This window comes from Falco biarmicus, chromosome 1 (assembly GCF_023638135.1).
Source record: "Falco biarmicus isolate bFalBia1 chromosome 1, bFalBia1.pri, whole genome shotgun sequence".
Lineage (NCBI taxonomy): Eukaryota > Metazoa > Chordata > Aves > Falconiformes > Falconidae > Falco > Falco biarmicus.
In genome coordinates, this window is record NC_079288.1 from 110,603,191 (window position 1) to 110,625,457 (window position 22,267).

At 43.0% G+C, this 22,267-nt stretch overlaps 1 protein-coding gene across 4 annotated transcripts in view; it reads left to right on the forward strand.

Moving 5' to 3' along the window:
- Positions 1-3,748: 3,748 nt before the first annotated feature.
- The window catches only part of WDFY3 (WD repeat and FYVE domain containing 3), a 185,233-nt gene continuing 166,714 nt past the window's right edge, over positions 3,749-22,267 (forward strand). For all 4 annotated transcript variants that reach the window (XM_056360682.1, XM_056360704.1, XM_056360693.1 and 1 more), the window contains exon 1: positions 3,749-4,154. The gene's annotated coding sequence lies outside the window, so the exon portion shown is untranslated. The remainder of the gene's footprint in view (positions 4,155-22,267) is intronic.

The following is a 22,267-nucleotide window of genomic DNA, read 5'->3' on the forward strand; positions in this document are numbered from 1 at the left end:
AATCTTGTATCGTGAAAATGTTAGGCTGCGTAAATTTGGAAAACAGTGCTATTTTCTTCTGTTGAAAATATTCTAATGAAAAAAAAAGTTAAAATGCTCTCAATTTTCTTTCACTTTCTTGTAGCAATTTCTTTCCAGTTTTGGATTTGCCTGTACTTTGGTGTTAGCTAATATATGCAAACAGGACAGATGTAGCTTTACTGCCCAAAATGTATGAAATAAATGCAATGGAAGTATGCAAGTCCCTCGCCTAAAAGCTGAGTGGCATTGCACCATTGAAAGACAACTGTGTTAGCTTTGCCTTACCTTCTAATAAGAGAGGCAAATAATTCTAAATGTATCTCCATGGTTTTAATGATTGATGCAATCCTTGATCGACACACAGTTGCTTTGTAAAGTGGAAGAGAAATTAATTGTAAATACTTTCTTTTGTCTAACTATAGCACTGCAGCTACCAACTAGCACCTTCTCTGACAAAGATAAGCAGGTAACCATGATGAGCTTTGCAAGAGGAAAGATGTTGAGAAGGTAAAAAGTGTCTGGTGTCACTCAGTACGGATCGTTACAGCTTGCCATTATTTATTATGGAACTGTGACTACTGACCGAAACACGGGGACTATAAATAGGAATGTGATGAGCGTTAACTGCGCAAGAAGAAAAAAGCGATGTAACTTGGCACACAGCAAAACTTGTATCTGGCGTACAGCTGTCTGTGCAACTCCCACTGCCATCCTGGAGTATTTTTGTGATTTCCCACTAAGTTTACCTCTACTGATAATGAATTAGGAACAGAACCATCTCTGTAAGCTTTGATTCTTACTTAGTAGAGCTGGCTAAGATAATCTTGTTAATCCTTTACATATGAAAGATGCAAGTATCCTCCCACACATAAATTACAGAGAGATTTGTTTGTTTTGTGAAGTGTAACTGCTATGTACCATTCACAGACTGCACAGAATCATAGATTATCTCAAGCTGGAAGGGACCTATAAGGATCACTGAGTCCAACTCCCTGCTCCTTGCAAGGCTACCTAAAACTAAATCACATGACTAAAAGCGTCATCCAGAATACTTTCTGGAAAACTGCAGAGATGCCTTTTTGTAACTCCTCTCTTTTCACAACTAAATCCTTGCTCTATAGGACTGTTGGGGTGTCTGTGAGATCAGAGAAGGCTGTCTCCTGGCCCCTCAGGCCCATAGTGGTGGTGTTAGCCCTTCCAAGATTACAGATGTAGGAACAAAGATGCATTTGAGATGCATCTTGCACAGTAAGTGACATAACTGTAGGAACAAGCTGATGAAATCACAGCTTCCCCTTGCTGCAGACCAGAATGAAAATATACCAAACAGGGCCAAATTCTGCATGCATTGCATGGTTGCTTCTACACCGACATGGGTTACTAAGCAAGAATGCACCTGTAAAAATTTAGGCATGCAAAAAGCCATGTGTGTTTGCTTTAAATGGGCTGAGCTACAGATCTTGGTTGTTTTGTAGCATAAACATACCTCCACCAACTTCAAGCTTAGCCTTCACTCCAGGGGCAAATTATTACAGTCTGTTATGTGATAGAATGTAACTCAACACACATGCTTTTACCTCTGTGTATACATTACTCCATGATGAATACAAAACATGGGGAGTGACCTCAAAAGGCACCCTGTGAAAGCAAATCTATAGTTTCATGTTTTGGTCCTCCTCATTTTCCCTTCTTGATCTTGTAACATTTCTCATACAGCCTTAGCTGTAGACAACTGTGATTTTTTTTTTCCATAGCAGACAGTGACAATTACTTCTGCTAGAGTATGATGTGGGAAGAGGAGGCTGCGAAGAACAATTGGGTAGAGAGAAAGTGGTTGGGGATGAGGTTGTTAAAATGCTCTGTGTCTAAAAAGTCAGGAAAAGTAGGCATTTAGTTAGGAGGGACAAAACAAGATCCACATGGCAAAAAATGTAAGTTTTTTCCAGGGACGTGAGAATACAGATTGTCTAAGAGCTTCTGCCACTAGGTGATATTACAGTTGCTGTGATAGGAGTATGGTTGGCATACCGTGCATGATTTCTGTCTCAGTGCCTATACTTCCTTGACTATTCTGCACAGAAAAAGTACAGTTATTGCAAAGTTGGTCCCATTCCAACCCAAACTATAGCCTGTGCTGTTGTTCTGAGTTGGGCTAAATCTTGCTCCTGTTAATACAGTGAATTAGGGATGTCTGAAGATGCCTCTAACAAATAAAGGCAGCATTGTATTGTGTAGGCAAGGAAGTTATAAGCTTCACCTTGCTTATTTTGTTTTTCAGTTGGGAGGAGTAGGGTTTGTTTGGAGTTATACTTTTGCCTTCAATCAGTGCTCCTTAGCAGCTGAATTAGAGTTAGCTTCACTCCAGACATCCATGAGTCTTAAGCAGAGGTCTCCTCCACCTAAAAGGCAACTGCCAGCTGAAGAGCAGTATGTTAACCAGTAAAAACATTAAGTGGATTTACATGTTCGATGCTAACAGCCAGAGAAGGAAGACTGGATAAATGGCATTTACTACATTTGCCCTCAAGTACAACAGTACACAGCTTCGTTTAGTAAGACCCCTTAGCAAAGGGAAGTGGCAATGGTCCTGGTTCCTGGTGCTTGTGATAATTTGCCAGCGAAACGCAAGGTCTCGGATGGTTTGTGTATTGTTTATTGCAGCTTTTACCCCTGTAGCCAGATTCTCTGAACTGCTGCTTAGTCTTTTCAGTGAAGACTTCAGAAGGGATTTTCATTGATGAAAAAATTTTAGTTTTCCAAACAAAACTTCTAGGGGGTGAAGAGCTGTTAGCAGCCGATTGCTCAAAGGAGACAAGTTTATAAGTGACTGGAAAAAGGCAGAAGGGTATCTGGTCACGTATGTGTGGACAGACACACCTTTGCACCGTTCCTCAGGAGCATCCAAGCAGATGAAGCTTGTCCCAAGGTTGCAGTGACCGCTTGCACCACGTGCCCAGGTGTGGCTAAACCTGCGCTTTGCCCTGCTGAAAAAAAGTCCTTTTGCTGTTGGGAATTTAATGAACTTCTGGCTTAATTAGGAAAAGAGTAACAGATGAGATGTGTGGGTAAGCACAAATGTACAATCCTCTTTGTGGTTGATAGCAGGGATATCCAAAGGACTTTCCCTGGATGTACGCTTGAGGAAAACTTAAGGGAAACCACACACACTAACCCCAACCTGCAGGTGGCTGCTTTGGCCCTGCGTTGACCTCCTGGCATTTCCATCCTTGTCCCACAGCAGGCTCCCGGCTGGGATGGATGGCTTGCCTGCTCGGCGGGCTGGGCAGCGTGTCAGCTGCTCCGGCCTGCGGTGTCAGGGCTGGGGGCGGGCACAGAGGGGAGAGGGCAGGGCCCTTCAGTGCCAGAGAAGCGGGATTTCTCTCAGAGAACAGGGAGAAAACAAACCAACCAAGCGTCTGCCCGGGAAACCCACCGCTCTGAAAAGTAATATAATTCTAAAAAGCCCCAGAACCAAGAAGGGGGCCTGTATGTCTGTCGAGCTGACCCGGTCTGGGTGAGGAGAGGAGCCCCTCGGCGCGCTGCCTTCCCGCTGAGGAGAGGGGGCGGCGGGCCGCTACCTGAGGGGCTGCTCCCGCGGCCCGCCATTACGGACCAGCTCTCCTCAGGCGGCCTCGCCGAGCCGCGGGAGCGGCGGTGACCGCAGCCAGCCGGGAGGAGGAGGAGGAGCGGAGGGAGGAGGCAGCGCCGGCAGCCGGGCGGGGAGGGGGCACTCGGCGCCGCGGAGGAGGAGGAGGACTAAGATGGCCACCAGCCGCCGCGGGGAGCGGCCCCGCTCCCTCCGCCCCGCCTCGCGCGGCCCCCTCGGCCCGGCCCGGCCTTGATGGGGCCGGAACGACTCCAGCGCCCGGACGCTGCAGCGGCGGTGGCGCCTCCCGCCGGAGCCCGCCCGGGCCGCAGCGGGGGAGCCGCCCTCCCGGCCTGGCCCGCACCGCCCGGCCGCGGACACTCCGTCGCGTAACTCCCCCCCCCCCCCCCCGCCTCCCGCCGAGCCGTGCCCGTGGAAAGGAGCGGAGAGAATTTTGACGAGAGGAGAGACCGCCCGCTGCCCCCTCCTCGGCCCGGCGGGCCGGGCCGGGCACGGCGGCACCGACAGAGACCCCCGCCGCCTCCCGGTGAGTGCCTGGCGGCCCTGCCCGCTCCCCGCGCCCCGCCGCTTTGTTGCACCGCCGCCGGCCCTGGCCCCGCTGCGGGGAGACCCGCCGCCGCCCCGCGGGCCCGGCGCGGCGGGCTGCGGCCCCCATCCCTGCCGGGGTACCGGCCTCGCTTGGCTCGGCCCGGCCGCAGGCCGCGGCGGCCGCCCCGCTCCCCGGGGATGCCGTGCGGGCGGCCGCCTCCCTCCGCCGCCGGCTTGGAGGAGGGGGCGGCGGTGCAGGTGCCTCGGGTGATGGATCACTGTCACTGCGCGGGCAACCCCCCACCCCCCGTTGGTTTTTTAATGCTTTATTTCAGCGGCCGTTCTCTGGCCCTGGCCCCCGGGGCAGGGCAGCCTGCGGGGCGGGGGGCTCGCCCCCGCCGGGCTGAGGGGGGCGGGCAGGGGGGGCTGTGCCGGGGCCCCGGCCTGGTGGGGGGGACCGAGGGAAGCCCCGGCGGGGGCCGGCGGAGCACCGCGGACGCTGCGGCGGCGCTGGGCCGCTCGGGCGGCCTTTGTTGTGGCCGGGGAGGGCGGATTTCCCGCGGGGGTCCCGGCCCCGGCCCCGGCGGAGGTGCGGGAGGGGGCCCGCCCGCCCCAGCCCTTGGGTGCGTGGGGGCGGCGGGCAGCCGGGCCGCGGGGTTGCCCGCCCGCCCGCCGCCGCGGGAGTAAGCCCGGCTCGCAGGCGGAGAGGTGGGTAGCTTGTCCCCCTTAATTTCATTTTTTAAAAATGTAATTAGTTATTTTGGCGGCAGTTCTCGACCCTGTGGTGCGTTAGGGGCGCTCGGGTTAACGCACCCGGCGAGTTTCTCCCCGGGGACAGGGAGGTTGTGGCTCCCCGGGTGCCCGGAGCACGGTGCGGGGGAGGGGGGGTGGGTTTGCGGAGGTGCTGAGGTACCTGCTGCTTGTCTTCAGCATAGTGTTTGCCCTGCAGTTCTGGCAGGTGATTCGCATAGGCAAAGAGGTTTGCATAGGGGCCGGTCAGTGGTGCTGGGCACTGAGACCTTGTGTGATGTTCTTTTTGAAAGATTGAGACGGTAGTTTCTAGCTGTGCTTATGTATGCCTGCACAGAGAGGGTCTTATAGATGGAACAACACAGAGGACTAAATGTATGTATTTTGACTTGTAGTTTCATGAATAATCTAACTGAAATTTCTTGGCTGACTAGAGTAACTCCCAAGGTTTCAGTATAGACCTGTGAGTTCTGGCCTTATTTTAATGATTGAATTTTGATTTCTTGGCAGTGTAGGTTTGTGACGAGATCTGTGCATGTCCATGTATTGGACCGTGAGATTTTGCGATGGAAAACAAATCGTACATTTCCTGTTAAGAAAAGTAAACATTGAATGTTGTAGCAAACAAATAATTAGCTAAATCGTAAACTGCACCAGAGCTGTGTTGCTGCCTGGTGCCTGTGCCCCTTTGACCAGTATATGGCTGTATGATGTTCCTGAGCTCACAGGCTCCCATGGATCCAGGCTGGTTTTGCAGAGAGCCAGCTTGATTGCATCCTTGGCCCATTTTGGTGACAAGTTAGTGGTGTATTGAAGTAGGCTGTGTGAACAAACTGGACAGTTTGCGTGAACTGGCATTTCTGCAGTGTTTCTCTCATCCATAATGCTGGTAGACTTGCAGCATTTGCAGATAGAAAACTTACTGATGTGCTAATCAACCAAATCCTTTTCTGTGCTTTTAGGTTATGGGCAGGCATGTTTACGAAGCAGAATGCATTGGGTGCTGGAAACATGCATCCATGTTAATCCATGGCATCGTGCCTTTGCTCCATGATCCTGGTCAAGAAGTGCTGGTAATCTTAACTTGGGGTGCATATTTGGACTATGAGTCGGTGTCTATGCACTAAGCGGTGTGGGTCTGTCGAGGTCAATTTGAGCCAGCTCTGGAATACTCAGCACCGTTGATAGCAATGTGTTTTGGGTAGAAGAGTGCCTCAAATATCAGTGGCAGTAGACTACAGATCAGATAGTGGTATTCTTCAGTTTGGTATTCTAGAAAGAAGCTAGGAACTGGACGTGTTTGTTCACTTTTCCAATTTGCTGGGCAGTTTTAGGCTGCTAGACTTGGATAAAAATGTAGTATGTTTTGGGTTATATAGTAACAACTATGTTGCAGCTCTTAGCCAGCTGATTATCTGTTTGGTTCAAGTTAAAGCAAGTTAAGGACAGTGCTGCTGTCTTTTTTTTTAGTATCTTCAGCACGTGTTTAAAAATGTATTACAACATTTTTATGCCAAAGTTTTAAGTAAGGATTAGTAAGTTCAGTCGATTGATTGTTTGTCATTTGGTGCATCAAGATCAGCTACTTGGTAGTATTGTGTGGTATCAGTACTATGGGAGAGGAGATCTCATTTCTTTCTTTCAAAACAGTAACAGAAGCATGCTAAATAACAAAACTATAATAATATTCTTAATATACTCAACCTGAAATAACAAGGTTAGTTCAGAAGGCTGCATTATGGTGTTGCATCTTGCTATGTGAGTTGGCTGAGAAGGTATGCTGCCATCTGGGTGGGTATGAAAACCTTGGTATTTAGCTCTGGTTTGCTGGAGCTAGACTGCCAGAAGTAGTATACAAGGTGAGCAGGTCTTCAGTATGTACCAATGTGGGCTACTTTTGGAGGAATTCAGCAATGCGTTTCACTTCTGCCCATCTAAATATTTTGTAGTTTTCTCTAAGTGTTCAGCTGGATTTTTGTAGCGTAGGGAAAACTTCGTGGATGCTCTATGTGCAGAGTATGGGATGAGTGTGGGCAGATGTTCTGCTTGCCCTTTGAAATGCTCAGGACTGTCATGAGATTGTTTGGAAATTTTGGTGTTGGAACATGATGTTTCACTTCCCAAATGTTGATGTTAACTGTTTTGTAGTGTTGAGTTGTGGTGTTTTACTTGGGTTTCTGAGGATGTGCTAAGCTGAGGAACGTAAAGAAAAGCCAGTAGTTCCCTCTCTGACAGTTAAATTGCTGAAGGACAAATCTGCTGATGTTGATAAGCAGTTTCATTTGTGTTTGTAAGTGATTTTAAGTTCCTATTGCAAAATAGTGGAAATACTGTTTCAGCAGTGGCCTTTGACTTGCAGGACTTCCTGCTATAAGGAAGTCTTGTATCATTTGCCAAAAATAAACAGATTTTGGAGAGGGCGGATATGGTATGCTGTGAAAAACCTTAGAGTCTTAGTCACAATTTACCCCCTAGTGCTTGCCTTTCTGATAATTAGAATTGTGGAAGTCTGTTACTGGATATGTTACTGGAATGAAACTTGTATTTTGAAATGGGAAATAGAATCTTTCGTTGGTCCATAGTACAATTTTTGGGTACGCATGAAGGGGGAAAACTTCATGCCTTTCATACTGAAGCTTTTAACTTCACTGGTTTCCTCCTTGATTCTTCTTTGTTGTTGTTACTGCAAATTGCAATAGTACAGCATTTAAAATGCCCAAGTTGTGACAAATACCTACGTTATTAGTTTCTTTGAGTTATTGGCAATGCTGATTGCTTTTTAAAATACTTTTTTTGTTACGTATGTGTCTTGAGGGAGCTATAACTTGAGTTATAACTGTAAGCCTTCTCGCACCCTTCAGTGTCAAAGGGACTGAGGCGTGCTGATGTAAGATTGTCACGTCTCCTGGAACAGCTTGCAGTTTTAACTTTGTAATTTGGTTAACAGTTTTAATCTTGTAATAAACAGTTTCATTCTTGTATAGCTCCTGTTATCTTCTACTGGAGATTTTATATCCTTTTGCTGGGCTGTTTGCACCTTGTCCAGGCTGGGTAGGAGAAGACAGGACATAATTATAAGGCCCCTATGCACATTTGTTTCAACCAGCTGTCCCACAGCCAGTATAGAAAGTGTTGCCATATCCTATATTCCTGTTTGTACTCTCATGTGCCCGAGCTTCTCATGTTATGTACAAAATTCTGCTAGCGGCTTGTAACGTTTTAACTGAAGTCATTGGAGTCGTTGGTGTGGATGTGAGAGCAGCATCTTGGCTCAGGTGATAGCACTGCAAACTTTGTAAGACTGAATATGCATTATTGGTGATCCAGCCTTGAGAGCATCTGTTTGGCAAGCGAGCCACGTTTCGTGGTGCAGCAGTGCAAGCTTTTGCTTGTTGGTTGCGTCCCCTGTTCTTCTGTGATATTACAGGCAAGTGTGTACAGCGCCTTTTTTTTTGACAGTGAAAAATAACACAGTACCTACAGACTTTTTTGTGTTTGGCTCACTTATCGGATGGTGGGGGTGATTATTTCAGTTAGATGATCTATAGCAGAGTTGCTGCATATCTTGCTTGATTTTTATCCTAACACTATATCAGACCTTAATGGGCAAAGGAGGAAGAAGAAATACTGTATAAAATTGTTGGGTTAGTGTTGCGTAGCATCTTCTTTCTCAAAGTGGCTTGTTTAAACTTTCTATGTTGATTTGATACTCACGTGTAATTAAAGGAATTTTTGTATGAATGGTGAAGAGGGAACAATCTTTAGCTAACTGGATTGTAGCATACATGCCTGTAAAGCATTTAAATATGAGTGGGAACTCAGCTTTTCTACTTGGTCTTTAAGGTAGCTGAAGGGTATTGGGGTGTTGTTGGTTACTGCCCATGCCCCTTGTCATGCTCAACATACTTCTTTTAATGAGTATTAGTCAGAAGGTACACCAAACATGACTGGTTAGTCAACTGAAATAGGGTTTTACACATTGGAGACCTTAGTCTTCCTTTCTTTCTGTCTAGAAGCTGCTAGAAAAAGCGATGTGATAACTGCCGGGAGGACTATAGGTAGCAACCGCCTGGTGAGGAGGCTGTGGCTTTGGTCTCAGGTGCTGCTGTCACTGCTGGGGGAACGGGCTCACCCTTGCTAGGAGCTGTTTGCTGGTGCTTTGGCTTTCAAAACAGGTGCAAAGTGCAGCTTTGGTAGCTGCAGAGAAGGAAGAATGGATCTTGTTCCTTTCCTGATTTGGTTTGCTCTAAATGTGCAGGAGTTATTTATTTTTTTCTTCCCTTTGAGTCTTTTGTGAATGAAGATGATGTATATCTTTAGTTTTATTCCCGTGAACAGCTGTGGGGCAAAGTTTTCTGATTTCTGTTCTGTGTGTAAATGTGCAATTGACATAATTTTTGACAATTGTGCTAATGTTTTTGGAATTTTGAATAACAGCAGGGAATCTTTTTGGTTTTGTTTTTTTTTATTTTTTATTATGTGGGGTTTTTCCTTTTTATTTTTTCTTTCCTCACCTGTTGAACAAAGCTATGAGTGTAGAACTGTCTGTATTGAGATTTTTGGAAAGAATTGTTAGATGTTTCTTTGGAATTGGATTATTTCATTGAGAGCTACATGTCATCTTTTTGGATCTTTTCCTTTTCTTTTTTTTTTTTTTTTTTTTTTTTTTTTCATTTTGATTGCTTTGCTGGTTGTGGTGTTTTGTCCGTGTCCTGTGATAGATTTCTGCATGTAACTTAAGCATGTAACTTCTAATGGTTGTGTCATATCGCAGAATAGGAACAGATTTGCAAAACTTACTGTAGCACATGTAAAAAGTATCTTCTAAAATGCTAGGAGGGAGTGAATTGTTTGGAATAAATGAACAATAAGGGATACTGGATGGTATGAGGGCACATAGCTTGTAGTTTTGTGTAAAGATTAAGAAATATAGGAGAAAGATAAGATGGATGCATTTGAATTATAACACACAGATATGCATTAAAAGAATGTTTAGTTCTTACACCTTCACAAATATTGTTATTTCCATGTAGTGCATTGTATTACAATACAAGGAGGAAAAATCTTTGAGCACGTTGGCTAATTTAGGGTACAGAAAATAATAAATTTGAAAACACATGGAAGAAGTGGGTTTTCCAGATGGCTTATTTCATCCCTTTCTCTCTTGCTCTAGAGAAATTGCATGTTACACTGGAAGTATGTAAGAGTTAAACTTGTACTTTTTCGGGTTGGGTGGGTATTCATCAGTTACATCCCTAACTTAAGCTTCTTATTCCAACTCTAAGGCGCCTATCTTGGAGAAGTCAGACCCTTTATAGTTGGCTTTTGCGTACTTTTCCCCAGCAACTTATTCTATGAACTTCTTAGTTGGTGAAAGAAGTTACTCATTCTCTTGAATCATCCATTTTCTTTCTAACAGTCATGCCGGTTTTGGTTTTGGGTGTGCATTTGAGGCTTTCTAGTGAAGGGTTTCAGAGTAGAGAGAAATTACTAAAACTGATGCTTAAAGCAGCAGTGTCAAATAAGCAAATGGAGAAAAGCAAAACCTTCAGAGCTGACAATTTGGTAGTAGTGAGATAGATCCATGGCTAGAAATGGAAGATACTCCTGCATGTTATTTAGATGTTTTTTAGGGTCCTTCATTTTTAGAATGGTGTGACTTCAGTGAGAATGTGGATCCAGGAACTCTTGAGAGAAATTTTCGTCTGGCTTTCTATTTCGCTGGCTTTGTCAGAGGTATCACCATGCATTGGGTATCTGAGGGTAGCTCTACCTGGATTGTTTGGCTGGTACTTTTCTCAGTATCATTCTGCCAGGTGGAGCGTGGGTGCAAGTGAACGATATTTTATGTTCTCACATTACCAGATGATTTATTGTTTTCAAATGAAGATATGGTAAAAATCTCAGTATAATTCGAAGCAGGGTGGTTTGGTTTGTGTAGGCTAATAACTGATGGGATATTGCTTCAGAAAGTGGACTGTATTTGAATGCAATGGTGATAAGTAGTGCTGCTTGCTGCCCTTAGTTTTTGCTGAGAACCAAGATCTTAAATCACAGATTAGCTGTAATAGGAAGAGGGGGGTTGTACACTACGTGTTTCCTGAAGTTTGTATTTGGTTACTTGGCCCTCTAAATATGTCCTTTTTTATATAACTGGAGATTAGGGGAATAGAAGGAGTAACCGTAGGGGTAGGAGGATGCTTAGGGTGTTCAGAAGGTATGCTGTTTAAAAAAAAAATCGTTACAAAAATGACAAAATATCATTTATTTATTAAAAGAGTTTGCAAGTACTTGGATGATGGACAATCCCAAAAGGGAGAAAGTCTGTTCAGAATGCCTTAGGGAGAGTAAAGATCGTTAAGAAGGTTAATCAGATAGAAGTGCGCTTGGCATAATCAGCCTCAGGTTTTGTTGAGGTTTATTAGACTGGCGTGAAGTATTGGCCTTTGAGTTGTTCATAGTAGGTGGACTGTGTGGAGCAGGGGCAAGTGTTATATGGAATTACTGCAGCAAGCTTAGAAATTATCCTTAATTTTGGGAAAAAAAGAAACAAAGCAGTTGTCTGTGGGCAACCAGAGGAGTAAAGGGAACCAAGAGCTGGGAATTCCTAGCTCCCTCAGGTTTAATGCTATTAAGCCCACATATCTGTCAAAGTTCTCTTGTGGAACCAGGCAGTGTCTTACTGTTCTGACAGTGGAAGACATTGACAGAACTTTGGGTTTCCCTGTGCGTGTTTCTTTTAATGCTAGAAGCTTTTGAATCCCCACCGAATGGGAGAGGGTGGACTTTAGTGCTCTGACTTTGGAACGGGAGAGAAGAGTGCTTTCACTGCAGGCTGATGATAATAGGACTGCTGTCTACTGGTTTTGCACTAGGATTCACCACCTCCATAGCATTCAGAGTGCCATTAATGGTCTTAGGACTTGTCTCTGCTGTTGCATTCTTGCCAAGAGTTATTTACTTCCAGTGGGGTTTTATGGAGGTCCTTGGGTCTCCATGTGAGAGCCAGGGATGAGATCAAGGCCTTGCTTTGTATTTGCATGAGTGCACAGAGTACAGAATGTTTCGCACGGTAGAATGACAGACAAAGCAGATACGGAGTGTGTTTCTTAATGTAAAAGTTGAACCTTTTGATATTGTCAGGGTTGCCAACCTATGAGTTGAAATGTCATGGTGCAGACCCTCAGCTGTGAGATTGACTCAAGTTATGGCTTTTAAAGCATTAAAAGCATGAGATAAATGGATTTCCTTTTTCAGTTTTGGTCTTTGAATATGCAGTTGTCAGTTTTTTCCCATAACTGTGAGGGCTCCAACATTTTTGGAATCTTCACATGGCAAAATGCTTGGAGTTGGGATGCCATGAATATGATGAGATTGAGAAAGATGTGGTCAGACCTGGGCTTGTCATCACTGGTTTCCTGCCTGATAAAGCGACTGAAGAGGAGTGAAATTAATTTTATTTGGGAGTTCCTATATTTCTTCTTTTGCAGAAGAAAGGATGCATCTCTGAACAGACAGAAGTAAACATTCTTTATAAAGAGTGATGTGAAACAGGCATAGAAACAGTTTCGGTATTTTATCACAAATCAAATGCTAATACTTGAGCCAGTAGCAGTTGAGCAGTGAGCCACAACAGAAATGTAAAAACAAAGTCTCTGTGGATATGATCTAAGAAGATGCTAATTTGCTTGTTAATTAGGTTTGCAAAAGTTTCTTTTTCACAGTTCTGAGCGGTGAGGATAAGCTAGTGAAGAATATTTAATTTAGGTTTTGAGTGGGTCATGAAGTAACCAGGGAGTAGCTCTTCAAGATTTTCGTTTAGAGAGTGTAAAGACACTGTAGCAACATTTCTTACGTTGACTGTAGTAACTTCTGGAGACAGAAATATTTTGCTTTCAGTTTATTACTGGGAACATAAGCATGTTCCTAGCAGTGCTGGATCAAGAGGGGAAAAAGAAAATGATTCCTTGCTCTCTGTTTGAAATCCCTTGCAATTTCACTGGTGGTCTCCCTTGTATTTAGGGAGGCAGGAATTCGGATATGCTGTATTTGTAGCTGAATTTTTTTGTTCAGTTGTTTGTGGTTTTTTTTAATTTTCCCTAGTTACTTGTACGGTTTCTTGGTGTGAACTGGAATAGGGTACTGATCAGTTAAACTACCTAAAACTAACCTATTTTTATTTCAGTAAAGCACATAATGTGTGTCTGTGTGTGTGTATATATATGCATCAAATACACATGATGATCTGAATGTTTGGTTTTTGGCTTGTTTGTGCATTTTTTTTAAATAAATGGAAGCAGACAAGGTGTCTGTATTGCAAATAGTGTACTTGGAAAAATGTTTTTAATCTAGCTATAAGTGTCTTTAAATCATTTTTTTTTTTGTTTGGTTCGTGTTTTGATCTTCTTTTATAAAAAAAAAAATAAAGTTGATGTTTTCCTGAAGTAGCCCAGATTGAGTAGAGAATGTACCAAGGTGAGGATTTAGCCTCCTGTGGCACAGGCAGAATAATTTTGAAAGATAAAGATTCTCCTCCTATTCCCTGCCCATCCTCTTTTCCATCATCCTTTGAGGAATGAAGTTGAACTTGCAGCCTGAGTAAGGACAAGCATTTCAAATGAAAACATAATAGCACAACATGTGAAAATAAGCTTATCTAAATTGTTTAAGAATAAAAAAAGGACACCATTGTTAGTAGGTGTTTATGTTGTGTGGAGTTCAGTTCAGGTCTGTCTTGTGGTGTTAAGCTGAGGGTTGTGGTGGTGGAGAACCTTATAAGAGCGGCTTGTCTGCCTTCTGTAGTATTCTTCTCAACGGGGCCTTTGAGTAGGAAAGTGGAGCATCTCAAGCACTGCAGGGTCATGGTCAATTGACATACATTTCTTGATTTTTGGTTAAATTCCCTGTACCTCCACATTAAGTTCCCAGGGAAGTTAACCAGCCTGTGAATCTGTTGATGGAGGGTCACATGTTTGTGTCTAGAAACCAGTCGTCTCTTTTGCTCTATATCAGGGGTCCTCAAACTTTTTAAACAGGAGGCCGGCATGCGGATGAAGCGGCAGGCAGTCATCTGCAGCTGCTTGGTTCCCCCCCAACCCCCAGCGGGGGTGTGTGTGTATCTGTAAATACCGGGGGTCGGATTGAGGACCCTGGGGGGCCGTATCTGGCCCATGGGCCGTAGTTTGAGGACCCCTGCTCAATGTCATTTATAAGAGGATGAAGGTTACTTCTAGGAGCTTTCTTGAAATATAGTGTCTTTATAACTATTCTCAGGAACAGTTGTACGAAGTTACACACAATTCAGCTAAGGTTGAAACTGTTCTGATGTGTGTGTGGAGGGAGGGAGGGATGGGTGTATGTCAGGTTTTTTTACTTTCATAGCCTGCCTCTGCAAACTTATCCTGAAAAGTGTGCTTAAAGAGGTATGGTGAACTTCTTGCCACTTTAAAAAATGTATTTAAAATTTAATTTCTGTCTTGGACCTTGTCCAAAATACCCAACAAAACCACATGTTTTTAGCAGTCCTATTTTTTCATATATTCTAGAATTCATTTCTCCGATGCTCGAAGAAAGGCTCTCCAGTATTTATGGGTATCGGAACCATGTTGAAGGGTTTATTCTGGCATTAATGATGGGGCAAGACTCGGGTTCAACAGACTAATTGCTGCAGTCTTTGAATACTGATCTTTATTATGTATTGAGAGGAAGGAGTTGTCTTAAAATTTAAGTTCACCTGGGAGAGTTTGAATGTGTCAGAGAAATTTTGGTTGGAAGGGATATCTAGTCCTCCTTGAAGCAGGATATTTGCTAGGATGTTTTAGTTGGGGGCATGGGGTTTGGAGGCCTGACTTTTTATGGAGATAAGAGGCGGTGGGTGTGTGGTGAGCTTTTGATGCCCTCTTAAGCAACAAATGAAGACATGAATCTTTCAGGTGCACTATGAAGCACTATGGCAGTTAGGCAGAGGGTGACTTTTTTCTTTTTTTTTTTTTATGTGCTACTGAACATAGTAAGATCATTTTTTATTTCGTGGGATATGGAAGTACTGAATATTTTATTCTAACTGTTTTTTGCCATTAATCTTGTAATTGGTCTATTGCTTAGACTTCTGCGTTTGCATTTAGAGTGGTGGGCAGCAGTGACTGGTGTCAGTGGCTGTGAGGTCCTGGCAGTGGCTAACATAAACCTTGTTGGAAGGTTAGCACAGCATGTGGAAGGCTCTTACCTCTGCTAAGGAGAAAGGGGGCTGCTTTTGTGAATTTAAGCAAATCGATTATAAACAATATGTGCCCTTTCATCTTTTTACTTTGATGAGGGTGCATGTTCAAGGAAACAAGTCCATAGTTAATCAGGGGGAGGGGGGCAGGAGTTCGATGAGGAACACCTTGACTTGACTGAAAGTTTAGTATTAACTTGAAACATAGCAAGACCATTGATCAGAAGTCGTGCTTTGTTGTTAAAACATTAAATAATGCTTTGGAGAAAAAAAGTGTATGAATAACAGGTTTTTAGAAGAACTGCATTGCTTGGGATTAATAGATGTCTTGCTATTTAAAGAAAAAACACCTCATAGTAGATGTGCAGTCATGTGTTTTCTTGTTAATGTGTGAGAACTCTACTTGAGGAGGTTTTGGTATAATTGTTTCAGGAGGATAGCTTTGTCTATATGAATGGAAAATGGAGGCCTGATGAAGACTTCTATTATTTGACTGTTATTTTCTTATTAATATGAGTATTGCTGCTATTTCTTTAGACTGGGCAAAAGGTATTTACAGATAATTTGAAGAATTGTGTAGAATTGTTTTGCCAAGAATGCTTGACCTTTTTCTTTTCTGCTTCTTGTTAATGATTACTTATATATCCATGGCCAGTTTGCCAGTTAACAAGTAGAATCTACCAACAAAAAGTAAACCCAGCAAAACAGATCCCCTTTCCTCCTCCCCTAGTTTCTTTGGTAAAAATAGTTAAATGGGAAAATGACAAGAAACCAGTCTGGCAGACAAGTCATGAGGGTTTTGTTTTGACCAGTTCACTGTGACTGTGAATGTAAAAAAAAGTTTTCTCTTGCCTTCCAGCTCTCTCATGAGGTACTGTTAGACTAATGCTTAGGCTGAACTGTGTCGAGAGAGAATGACACTTGATTGCTTTAATGCTCAGAAATACATGTTTCTAGGTTTTGCATATTAGGGCAGTTATATAGGGTGGTATATGGAGCACGGGTCTTGCTGTCAATTGTGATCTGTTGGGTAGCTGTGAGTCTGATGTGGCCAGTCCTGGAAGATTCACAGGCTGGAGGAAGGACAGTTTTTGTGGCTGATAGGTGAAATCACTTGTCCATAGGGGAAACCGCTGCCTAAGTGACTGGTCTCCTCAACACAGTGGGCGTTTATAGTTGTGTTTGTAAGACACCACTTATTGGAAGTATGACAGTGTTCATTGTGTCCAAAGAAGGAATAATGCTTTTCCTTAATTATAGGTGAACTTGGTAAAACCAGTAGTGAGTTTTGTTACATGAGTTTCTTCTAATTTATCCTTGCAACTTTCTGCTTCCCATTTTCAGTGTCTTCCTCTTTTACTTGTGAACTGACAATAAATGATGGGGCATGTCCATATGTGCTTACATGTGTTGCATTAATTCAGTTCCTCGTTTCTCTCTTACAGAGTTTTCTTGCCCTCCCTTTCTTTTTTATTGAGTATTTTGATGTTATAAAGAAGAGCGAGAAGCTTGCTTACTACCATTTGTAATGAGCATTCCTGGGATGGGATTCCATTCCTAAGACCTAACAGAGTATTTTGAACAGGGCTGGGAAGAAGATGGCAAAAGTTGATTGTGAGCTGGAGGCTTGTACTAAAAAGTACAGTACTGTCTCACAATTTATGCCTCTTAATAGGTTATTATTTTCTGCTTTTTGTTGTGCAAGGTGTTGTTGATTCATCTTGAAAACTAGCTAGTCCAGTCTAAATCAAATGTTTTCCAATAAAAAGGCATGGAGAAGGAGGAGGAGAGAAAGGGACCAAGAACATGGGCGTTTCAGAGCAGGATCTGAAAAATGTGTGTACTGGAGCAATATAATTACAATGGCTGACATCTTTTCTCTCTCTGTGGTGTCCTTTCTTAGTTGAAAGCAACTGTCTTTTGAAGAATCTGGTACTTCAGTGGTGATCTTTGGATGACTGTAATGGTTTTTACAGTAAGAAATGGCTGTCCTTCCACGCAGGGAGTGACACGTCACTGCATGGGTTGCAACATCTTTTAGGTGAATTAAGTGTCTCTTTTAGAAAGATGTCCCATGTAATGAATGGTTCTGGGTTAGGGGAAAATCTTACATGGTGGTAATCTGTTCTGGTCAATTACAACTCTCCTAAGAAGTTTTTATTTCCAGACCAAAAGTGAATTTGCTTTTCTTCCAGTGCATGCTGCATCCAGTATCTGCTAGGTCAAAGAGCCCTGTGCAATGTAAATACGATCTGTATGCCGAGAAGATGACCCAGTCTCCTTTTCTCTTGACCTTCAGTGATAAATACAATATATTTAAGTGATTGCTAGTAATTAATTGTATTCTAGTTGCCTTCTTGAGGTTAAGATCCTTTAAGAAGAGGGACCTTTATATGTCTCAGGGTAGTCTGTTGGCATTTGAATACTTGGAGTAGTTTTTTCTTGCCTGCTTTGAAACCCTCCCCTCTTTCCCCACTGATCTCCCCCAACTCAGGGGTGCCTCCCACTGCATCCAAGAATCATATTACTCATGTTGCTGTGGGCTTGTTGGAATTTGTGTTTTCTGTACTCTGATCCCTTCTTCCCTCTCTGGTTCCTAGCATCTAACTGTACATTTGATTGTACTAAAATGGACGATGCTAAAAGGTCATGGATGTCTCTCAGGACAAGAGGTAATGGTCTCAAGTTATGACAGGGGAGGTTTACATTGGATATTAGGAAAAACTTCTTTACAGAAAAGTTGGTCAAGCATTGGAACAGGCTGCCCAGGGAAGTTGGTGGAATCACCATCCCTGGAGGCTTTTAAAAAACACGTAGATGTGGTGCTTAGTGACGTGATTTAGTGGCAGACTTGGCAGTGCTGGGTTAACAGTTGGACTTGATGATCTTAAAGGTCTTTTCCAACTTAAATGATTCTATGAATCTGTGATTTTAAGGTGCCTTGTTTACAAGGAGATCCAAATAATAGTGTCAGTCTGCAGTTACCACATATACCCACTGTGTGCTCATCTAAGTGCATGAATTATTGGCTTCTGTTAATATATGGCTTGTATTAGCTGGTGTACCTTTAATGTGATTAAAGCAAAGTTGCTGAGCTGAAGATATCAGTTTAATTGTGCTGAACAGCACATGCCAGCTTTGGTATTGAATGAGTATATTCATGTGAGGAGACCACATTTATCTCAAAACAATCAATTTAATAATGTGGGTGAGATAGCAAATATAAATGTCTTTGAGAAGGATGTCTGGAAAATCTGAACTAATTTAGCTTGTCTAAACAACATTATTGCAGTCCTTACAATTAAGTCCTGAAATGATAGAAATTTCATTACCCAGTAGGCAAGGGCTTGGAGGGAGTTTTGTGGGGTTTTTTTCCCCCCTTTGTTTTGTGTTTTTTTGTGTTGTTTTGATGTGGGTATTTTTTGTGGTGGTGTATTTTGTGTTGTTGTTGTTGTTGTGTGTTTTCTTGTGTGTCCGGTAAACACCTCCCACCCCCCTCTCCAATACTTTAAGCATGTCAGATGGTTTCAGAATATGAGATCCTCCCAATAAAAAACAGTTTTTCTTTTTGGCTTCCACTGTGCTGATTGTGTTGTCACCAGAGCAGGGAGTGGAGGCAAAGCAGTGTCACTTGTCATGATAGTTCTTGGAAGACCGTTTCTCTGCTGAGCTTTGTAGGGCGACTGTCTCAGTGGATCTGCAAGCCTAAGAGAACTCTTGCAGTCATCATGCAATGCTGCTCTTTCCCTTCATCCCACCTCGCCACCCTCCATCCTCTTTCAGTTTAGGAAATAGCAGTAGTCAGTCTCGCTTGGACGTAGACAGTGCTTTTGTCCCTGGTCTTCAACTGGAGGAAAAAATGTGGGGATTTTGGGAGGGAATATTTGTTTTCTGTCTCTGACTCTATTTGCTTTTCAGTCACCCAGAGTTTTTATTTCTACTCTGTTTCCTTTCTTCCTTCATCTCACTGGTTAGTGATGCCCAGCCCCCTTGTTGCCAGTCCCTTTTGGGCACCTGTTGCTGGACGGTAGAGTAATTGTTCTTCTTTGGGTGTCCCTGCTGGTTGACAGAGGAGGAGGTGCTGTCTGAATGTACACTCTACATTATCAACACCATTATAAGTTTTTCAGCCGCTTCCAAGCGGTATGCTGACAAGTCTGGACAGGCAGAGGGAAGGAATGTGTCAGCTTGCTGAAAGTAAGAGAACCCAGTGACCCAGCTCAGTTTCACAGTTAGTGTTTCCCTTGTAGTGTCTGTCCCTTTAAGTGTGGCATATGTGCTTCTGTTGCTCCTGGGAGTGCTTTCAGTGAAACAACTGTATTATTTCACTTTCCTTTTGTGGTTTGTTCTGGTAGTCTGCTCTTGCAAAAAGCTCTGTTCATGACAGCTAGCAAGGGAGTGTGTGTGTGTGCTCACTTGCCAGAGCGTTCATTTATCCTTTCTGTTGGGTTTTATTGGGAGTCTTTTTGGGTATCATAATCTCAATTGTGTGTCGTTTCTGATCTGCCTTTGAAAGAAAACTCTTCTTTTGGAAATCTTTTGTGGACTTTTTACAGGTCCATTGCTAATACAGTGTGCTGAGCTTCACTTTTAAAAGAAATACTTTGGATTTATGCCAAAATATTGCTTGAAAAAAAGATTGCTACAGAGAATTCTCCAGTGTCCTCCTGGAAATGCCTGAAGCAGGGGAGAAACTGCAGACAGCAGCATGGGCCTGATAGACTTCAACCCTTCTCAAAACTGCGCCCCCCCCCCCCCCCCCCTTTTTTTTTTTAATATGGAGATCTTGTTAATTATCACTAAAAATAGAAAGGAGAATATACTGAAGACTAAATAGGTTGTTTTGATGGATTTTTTTACTTAATTGCTTCTGATCATTTCAGTTAATCTAAATCCAGGGTATCACTGACATTTCAAATATTACTGCTTTTTTTAGTGTATATGTGCACAGGTAATTTGGGATCAGCATAATTGTTTCTGATTCAGAGAATCTGGTATTGACTCCCCTTTTATTGATAGGACTGGTGACCAGTGAGTTAAAGAATTTCAGTTTTATATAAGATATGTAAATCCTAGTTTTGTTTCTTTGTGTTAATTTTTTAAATCATCTTGAGTGGGATGATGTAAGGATGAAAGTTTTATGTTTGTTTCAGTAGGCAGGTGAGTAGTTGTTGAGACTTGATAAGTTTAGGAAAAGGTATGTTTGTGTTTGTCTTCTTTATAGGCCAAAACACAGTAAGCTTTGGGATTTCCTAGAGTATGCTACTGACAAAGCAGGCAAAAGCCTTTGAATGGCTTAAAGGGCAAAAACAAATGACAATTATTTTCATTGCTTTATGCTATTGCTGCTTAAATTTTTTTGACCTCTTCTCAAACTAAGCTTTAGGGTTTCAAAGCAGGAATAATCAGATTTGAACACGTGCATTTGAGTTCCTAGTGATTTAAGTAAATAGGTTTTCAGGACTTGTGTCCACAAAACTGTAGTCTGTCTTCCATTTTGCATCTCCTTCCTGTCTTCTGCATGCACCTGTTGTGTTTTTTTTTTACCTGCCCAGAACTTCCCTGCTCAATTTTGTTGTTTTTTCCATGTCACTGATAATTACTTTGCTTATTGTTGCTCTGCCTTCTGCCTTCCCCCCCCCCTTTTTTTTCCTTTTCCTTCTCGTTTTTTCCTTTCTCTCTTCCCCCTTTGAAAAGAGATATTTTTAATTTAATTGGGAAGATATTTCAAGACCAGAATAAGTCTGAAAGATTTTTGCAAAGCCTAAACACAAATTACCTGGATGTAAAAAGCTTAGTGGCTTAGGAGGGGTTTTGCAGTGAGTCTAATTAGTTGTCTGTCCATTTTTCATTGAAAAAAATGTTCTTGCAGACTTGAAGTATTTGATACTGGGTGATGGGGTTAAAAGAATACGCTCATCAACTGGGCCACACAGAGGGCAGAGTTCATCTCTCCTAAGTGTGTGGACCCAGCTGTCCAAAATCAAGATAGATGTGTAGGATGCCTTGGGATGAAATAATTGCCTTTTGCAGGTACTGGATTTCCATCACCTTAGATGTTGGTTTGAAGATCATACTTCCAGAGAGCTGTTTAATTGGAAATCAACTATAGAGCAAGACTAGACACCTAGAAAGTGAGTCATTTAAGGTGAACATCTTTTAGATGTTTATATTTACTAACAAAACACATATTATGTAAACCATTTCCCTGTGCATTAGAAAGTGGGTAGCACAGTTAGTAGCATTGGAAGCTTAGCTGTGAGCTTTCTGAGTTGGTTAGTTTTGAGCATTTAGGTATCTGTCTTGTAAGTAGATATATGAACAGTGCCAGATTTTTCATGTTGGAGTGCTGGACCACTTTATGGCTTTCGTCCTTCTCCTCCTTCCTTAGCACCAAAACAAAAAAGAAGGGGGCTTGGGTGGGGTGGTTAGGTGGGATTGTCAGATCTTCTTGTCTTCTTCACAAGGAAGGGCATCACACTCTTGATCCTCAACAGCTGTTCTGGTTGTGCTCCTATTAGTGTACAGTAGTGTCTTAAGAGTGGGCTGCAGTTGCTTTACTCTTTGAACCAGTAAAGTGATTCTCCTGACTCCTGCCTGAGTCCTGAACATGAGAATAGTTCGCAGCATTTGTCAGAGAGCCAGGAGGGGAGTGATGGGACTGCTGCTAATGTTGGTAGAAGGGGCACTTGGTGCACAGCAGGTCATTAATCAAAATTCTGAGCTGTTGCAGAAGCATTAGGAAAGGTAAGTGGCTTATTTAATTCTGAGCTGAGACATTATGGATGAAGATAGGCTGCTTTGTAGCATATTCACAATAAGGGGCTTTAAAGATTGAATTATTGCCATCTGCAGCAATCCCTAATACGGGGGAAAAAAAAAAGTAATGTTTGAAATATGCTGCTCTCCTGTTACAGTCGCTGCTAGTGGAATGCTGCTGTGACCTGGCCACTGCTTCTGAAGTTGTAACTGGTCAAGACAGTCTGCAGTGGGTGTAGTGACAGGAAGAGGCTAGTTTGGCAGAATAGCATCTGTATCATTTTCCTGAGACAAGTTCAGGGCTCGTGAGTTAAGTAGAGAATAGTGCGCCTTTCTGTAATTGTTGGTCCCCGAATATCTTGGATATTCGGAATCAATGTGTGTTG